The 7,500-nt window shown below is 38.5% G+C and overlaps 1 protein-coding gene across 1 annotated transcript in view; it reads left to right on the top strand.

Annotated features, from left to right (window-relative positions):
* Positions 1 to 7,500, top strand: part of LOC130377605 (activin receptor type-2B-like) — a 30,873-nt gene that overhangs the window by 1,683 nt on the left and 21,690 nt on the right. The window lies entirely within an intron of this gene.

Below are 7,500 nucleotides of genomic sequence, written 5' to 3'. Positions count from 1 at the left end.
TTCTATATTTATTAGTTGTGTTGACGACTTGTAGTAAACATATTGATTGTACTTTTTTTTATTTTGTAGATTTGACAGTACATAATTAGGGTATACATTATGTTTCCAATAGGTTTTATTGAAGGATGTGCTGCCCGGTCAATGTTCCCCCACTAAGTCTGAAAAAAAATTATTATAAAGGTGGCAACTTTAAGGGATGGTAAATACAGAAACGCTGCAGTCTCAAGTGGGCCGTGGACCTATTGGTTTATTTTTTTATCCTTGTAGTTACATGCTGTTTGTCTCAGCGTGGTGCTGTTGCATAGAGCATACTGGAACCATGGCCCTTGTAAATAGTATTTTACCGTTGAACCGAATTGTTGATCCTCTTTCTAGACATTGTTCCCTCGACTAGACTAGCTGCTCTCTTCTATTCTCTTTGCTGTAGTCAAAGCTATTCTTGCTTCTCCCCTCTTCTTCCTCGCCTTTCCAGAATCCCTCTTCTTCATTCATCACAACCTGCTGGTTTTGCCTCTACTTGCCACTCCTCTCCCTCCTTCTTCTCTTTCTTTCTATACAGTGGGACCTTGGATCTCCTTGTTCTCCTGCGTGGACCCTCACAGCATTGTGTTCAGCCCACAGTCTCTGCTTGTACGATAGGCCTGAATGGAGGCAGGAGAAGGAAAGGAAATGAGAATAGCGATTGTAAATTCTATACAAAGAATTGAATTATACACTTCTCATTTGATGTTTGTAAGTGTAATTATTTCCTTTTCGAAACCAGGCTGTCTTTGAAAATATTAAAGATTTTCTAAAGAAGACGACATAAGTTCAGGGAAATAATTGTAACCCTCATATTTTATATAAGACTTACCTTGATAATCTGTGTCTGGGATCACAGTCAAAAGTGATCAGATGAAGACATAACACATTATAATACAATTATCCATGTGACAACCAAGCAACTAGATTTTTCCTTGACATGATATAAACTGTGCCATATCTTTAACTAATATTAGTCAGTTGATGCATTCCTTCTACATGTCGAGTTCAACTTAAATTAATATAAATTCGCTAACCAGCATTTTGAAACCACTATTTTTTGTATTGAAATGGTACAGTGCCATAGAATATGGTTGTGTTGACTGCCATGCTGGGAGTGCGTGTTGAGATCATAAGAATACCCACGGCGGTGTTACTATGCCACAAGGGAGGCGGAAGGGGAACTTCACTGTCTCTGCAATATCTTTCTTGCTTTTCTCTCATGTTTCTTCCATTTACATCTTCCATTCTTCATATCTGTGGGGTCATGTTCCTTGTCTCAAAGCAAGAAACAAAAAGGAAAGATGCATGGGAAAGTAAACACAGGTGGTACCTTCAATATTGTCCTCAAGTTCCGCCCTACAGTGAACCCCATAACATCAGCCATACATAAGGTTGTGATGAATATATGTATGTAACAGACATAACTTCTAGATATCTGGATAGAAAGCATACTTTATATGTTTGGCTACCAAAAGGCTCAATCAGAAAAAGGTTTTTTCACTAACAAAGCCAATTCTGCCAATATTTTGCAAACCCTTCAATGTATTCAAACCCCTACTGGACAGAAGCATTTGGAAATGGCATTATAGGTTTAGTTAATTCCCTAGTGACTCCATAAGTATTAACTGCTTTAATAACTGCTTTAATGTCCACCACAGTCTATGGCAGCATTACAGTATCTCGCCACATATTATCTGCTGATCTGGGTCTTTGGTTGTCTTTGTTGGTGCCTCTCTTCATCTCACTTTGCTTTATTCTCCTCCCTTTACACTTCTTCTTCTGCTCTTCTTCTTCTTCCTTCCCTGATCATTAGTAAATGAGGAAAAAAGTGTTCAATGATTTGCCTGTTAATCCCTTAGTGGTTTAATTTGTTAATCGTCCAATTTACAATTGAGTGATGAAACAAAATCCTTCAAATACTCAATAATGTGAATATGCATTGGTTGCGATTTACAAAATTGTACGAAAACACCCCTTCTCTCAGACTCACGGTCTAATAGGATTCAGTCACCCGTAAGAAGATAATCCTGAATCAGAATTAATTTATTTTGACCGGAATGTGTACTTTTATGATACATATTAACAGAAGACCAGCAGTATTCATCTCTGATGTAGAGCCAACAGTGAGTTAGTGAACAGTGAGACATACAGACAGATGCCATCAACAAGCACACTCATTTAATGAGTTGGATGGTAGGTGTTTCAGAAACCTATTACCTAATTTACAGCTTGACGGGCAGAAAAGTTGTGCTCAAGAGCACCATAGCGGACAGGAAATGGTACTATAGCACTTGATAACGTTTAAAATATTTGGAAATAAACACAATTTCAATTCCATTGGGTCTTTTAAGTTGTTGGTATGAGATAAATATATATACCTAACAACAGCTTATGAATAGATTGAAAAGACTCTTGAAAACACAGCTGTTCTTATTTATTTAGTTGTTGGATGTGATGTCCTTCTGCAATCTACGACTAAATGTAGCCTTTGAAACCTTATCAACGTGTGGGCAAACATGCTTCCAAGCCTAAACTGGCGTGGGGTGATATATTCAATTGCCCTGTCGGGTCAAACAATGGATGGGACGCTCAGCTGAGTTAGCCTCGGTTGAGTAAGCCTGGCAAGTTATGCTTCCATTCTACCGGCAAGTGATGCAGTAGCAACATATTTCAAATATTTAACAGACCTGTGAATTATATCAAAAACCAACAGTAACCTCATCCTGTGCAAAATGGCCTCTACCGAGTGAACTAAATCTACAGCTGAACTGTAGATTTTTTACCAAGTGAAACGTCAGTGAAAAGTCCATGGTTGTTTTTTTTTCCTGTAACAATCCACGACACTGGGATGATGATTGATGTCAGAAATAATGCTGTAATTATGAGAATTTCAATGTAAATTATGTTTCTAGTCAAGCCCATTTTATTTTAAGAGGCATGGGGAAGATATGCTACGATTTTAATTTGCTCAGCCATGTGGATGAATAACTGATCTTAGGTTTGATTCCCAAAGTGCACCCCTTGACAATGACAATGTGAACCCCAACCTGCTCGGCTTGGATTTCCTCTGGATAAATTGGAAGACTTGGATTCAAAGGACTTAAAGTTTATACAAATTATACCTGTATGGAGAGGGGAGTCATTCAGTGTGGATATTAATCTCCTCTATTACCATATCATACCAAAAGCTTCCATAATACATACATTACATAACTCCTGTAATTTGTGACCATATAGTCATTATTGTCAGTTTATTTAAGCATTTTAACCTAGGCTTTTTGTCTGGCTGTATTTCTTAGTTTCCTTTTCTGAATCATAAATCGAAGGAGAATCCCACTAAAGAGTAATGCCGGACATTATAATTCAACATAAAAACGGTATACACGCAATGCACACACAAATATATTTTTCGACATTTTCGAATATCCCAGTCTTCGACCACCAATGCAAACTGATGGGTTTCCTTGGTATTTGTCAAGGGGTTGGATGAACAAAGGGGTCCCCAGCTATTTGTCAATCGTTATTAATAAAGTGCTGTTTCCTCAGGGGAGGGAGAGAGAGAGGTCAACGACATCAAAGCAGTCGGATTTGACTCATCTGTCTCTGCACCTTGGTGGATTGGGGTGTGCAAGGCTGGCTGAGTCCTGATTTGAATGACATTTCCAAACTTTACATGTTAATCAAAAAAAAGCAAGGCCTACGTTGTTTGTTCGAAAATAGCACGGAATGGATCGTGATAGGACACAGAAATGGAAACATTTCAACTAGGTTCTATTTGTGTGTATTTATTGCATAAATTTGTAGTCATGAATCCACATCATGGAAGGAATGGGATTGTAATTAGATAAATAATGAAAAAGGTTTTAAGAGGTGAAATGCCAAATCAGGTATTGCTGGTCTTTGCAGAACTCAGGTCCGTCCTCCATCAACAATGGGGATGAATTTGTGAAATGTTAATCTTGTATCTTGTTTCGCGTTTTTAGCTGAGCTGTAGGACTGGCGAGGGACTATTTCTTATACTACTGATTCTCAACATGCTAATTAAAGAATTTTTAAACAAAAAGAAAAGATAGGCCAGAAATGCTATTTTACTGACCTAACAACCTTGACATTGGTGAAAACTGGTTTTGGTTCCGGTTTAAATTAAATAACTCTCATACGTGTACGTAGGAACTTCGGTTTTCTGTAGGATATATGCATATATCTACTATATCTATGAACATGATGGATTTTTTTTTCTCCAAAAAAAACTTTTGCGACATGCATTATTTAAAGAGGACAACACCATTTCCCCACCACCCCGTCCTTGAGGGAGAAGTAGAAACATGTCTTGTTATATATCCGGTTTAGACAAGATTCCATATTGTTTTTTACCAGCAAAGATCCTTCGAACATATCCATATAATTTGCAACAATGACTGAACATGCCTTTGTTATGTTTCTTATGCTTTTGGATTATCTTTTGTGGTGGTTCAAATTGAAAAACAAAAAAGACGACCAGGCTATAGAGACGAGGTAGTCTAGTTTTGAATACAATGAGGGAACTGTACTCTTGATGTGTGTATGTGCGTTCCTCCCTTGGTCTCTCTCTCTTCCTCTCTTTCTATCTCTCTCTCTCCACAGTGCCAGGACCATTGTATGAACGAATGTAGTGCTACCCCACAGGAGGCACATACACACACACACAACTAATTACTATTGAAAAAAACGGTGAAAAAAAAGGATTATCGCATCATTATCTTTTTGTATATAAAACAATAAAATAATGTAAATTAACTTCATCTGGAGCCCGTTGTCATGTTTTAACCCACCTGTTGCAAGTCCACCTCTGTAGACAAAGGTATATGATGTAGATTTCAGTTGTTTATACGCAGGTATTTTAATACAGTGTGCTTGGCCTCATGTGCCTAGCCCCAAACGGTAGACCCTGTACACAGGAACACTCTGGGGAATCTCTCATGTTTATTCAATATTCACACACTTCAACAAATAAACTATTGTGTAACACTATTCCTACTAGGGAAAAACTAGTTATTGCAAATGCCAAATCTAAACCAATATTAATTACAATTGGGATATGTGCTTTTGCCTGTGCTTAACAGTGTTTGAAGGCTGAAAATAAAAAAATATCCTTTCTGTGAAATAGCCTTCTTGTTTTGATGTCTGGCCTTGGGGTATTTGACATTATATATAACTAGAGTTTTTGCACGCGCATTGGGCGCGCTCAACTTCTAGTTGTAATTAAACCCATAGCAATAATGTGGAAACCCCAGTCGATAATGTGAACATTTTCTGAGCGCATAATATAATAACATTTTGCCTATAATGTTACAACGTATAACATTCGTTCACCAAAAACCAGTGCCAACATTTAAATATTTTTTAACCATTCAGCGAACAAAAGGCAACAGGCTGATTATCATTTTGGGGGCCACTCAATGACATGCAGAAGCGTCATCAACCACCCACTGAAGTGGTGTGAGAAAGACTGACTTTCTACTTCTCATTCATACATAATTTCCTACTGAGAAAATATTACCTCAGGGGTAGTATTATTCAGGAGATTTTCAGGGTACAAATGTCAGGTTATGTTAGCACTTTGAGATTTCTGAATGTAAAATGCTCTATAAATTAATATATTATTATATATTATTATTATTATATTATTATTATTATTATTATTATTATTATTATTATTATTATTATTATGTTGTTCTCACACTTATGGAAGAAATCAATGATTATATTCTATGGTAAACCATGATTATTAGGCCTAAACCATTATTATTAGGCCTAAATATCTAATGGTAGAAAACATCTGAAACGCCTCTGGATTCTAATCCAAGGCTTGATACGGTGCCTGGGAGTCTGGGGTCAGAGTGTAAATTAGAACCCCCCCCCCCCCCCCCCCCCAGGAGCCGGAGGCTATGGGGTCAATGCGTGCTGACCTCAGCCTGGTGTTTTAGATTAGCGTTGTTGACCACTCGCTTCAAGGAATCTATGACTTATCGGCCGTGGGCGGACACCCCAAACAAGAAACTGCTTTGTATGTGTGGATAAAAAGGACGCCGGGATCTGTTGATCGGCATTGCTTTGCAAACTACTCAGCTTTGTTGTTGCCTTTTTTAACGATAAAGTATTTTTGTCATACTTGCTCCGGACCCCCCGATTTCTTTTGCTCTCTTAGTTAGTCGAAGTGTTAGATCTCGGTTATTTCCCACAACACACTTACGGCCCATCAGCAGAATATCAGGGTTTACACGCGTGAAAGCAACTAGTGTGTGAGTATTTGATTACATTATAAAATTAGTCAATTTATGGTAACAGGGGTAATTGTTCAATGGAAAGGCTAGTATACTATGCATGCAAATCAATTATTAAATAGCTTTTTTTTGTTATTCAGGGCTGAAAAGTGCATTGACATTTTAAAATGCTTGAAAATAATAATCATCATTGAGATTAAAAATCTCTTCCAGTGTCCTGGTCAAGACAGGCAGCTGTAGCCTACAGTCACACATAGCAGTCCACAGGGGGGAAGGGGGATATCAATATCGCGAGACATTTCGGGAGGCTCAAGGGGGAGAGTAATATTACATCTCGTAATACGTCTTGTGGTGGACTCCATAGACATAATTCATCATATTGTGTTATTGACATGTTTTTGTTTTGTTATTGCGACACTGACACTGATCACGTGACTTGTGTGTTGATATGCCGGTCGGCGCGATGTTTGAAATTAAAGTTTTTCATATGACAAAATGAACGACCTGCCGCTGCTTGTCGAGGTGGGAAATTGTCTCTTCCCTTCTTCTATCGCAATAGTTACAGTCTATATACATAACGTCATATCTGGTAAAGTTTGTCGAAGGCAGAGCCGTTATGTTTAAAAACATAACGTCTAACCTGGGCAAGTGTCGCTGCGGTGTGTGCGAGTGCGCGTGCGTTCTTACCTGCGTGTGTATCGATGGCGGAGCCGTTATGTTTTTAAAAACATACCGACTTACATGGGCGAGTGTCACTGTGGTGTATGGCAAGCCGAGTTTGCCACAATTCGCCTACAATTAACGGCGTTCTGACCAGCATTACAGCATTACATCATTCAGCCGCAATGAAGTCCTTCAGGAGCGTGCATAAAAAACGTGTGTTTGTGCACATCACAACGCATGTAAAAAACGGCGTCTCTCTAGTATGCTAATAATCTCCGCCCTTATTTTCTCTCAGCCAATGCATTTGAAGTGTTTGCGCCCAATCGATGATCAAGACAAGCAGACCAAATCAGTTCAGCACAGATCTTCTTGTGACGATTTCTCCTCTCATTTCTGTTGATAGTTGTAGCGTCATATAGTTGAAAATATTTGAATCCGCAGTCAACCGTGTGGTCACCGTGGCCGAAACGGTAGCGATGCTTGCTCTGTAAGCCAAAATTGTAAAAATCTCAACTGTGTGACAACTATAGCATTTATCTAAATGTGCTCC

Source organism: Gadus chalcogrammus, chromosome 23 (genome assembly GCF_026213295.1).
Source record: "Gadus chalcogrammus isolate NIFS_2021 chromosome 23, NIFS_Gcha_1.0, whole genome shotgun sequence".
NCBI lineage: Eukaryota > Metazoa > Chordata > Actinopteri > Gadiformes > Gadidae > Gadus > Gadus chalcogrammus.
Note: the sequence above shows the minus strand (reverse complement) of the source record. Positions and strands in the feature narration are given on the sequence as shown.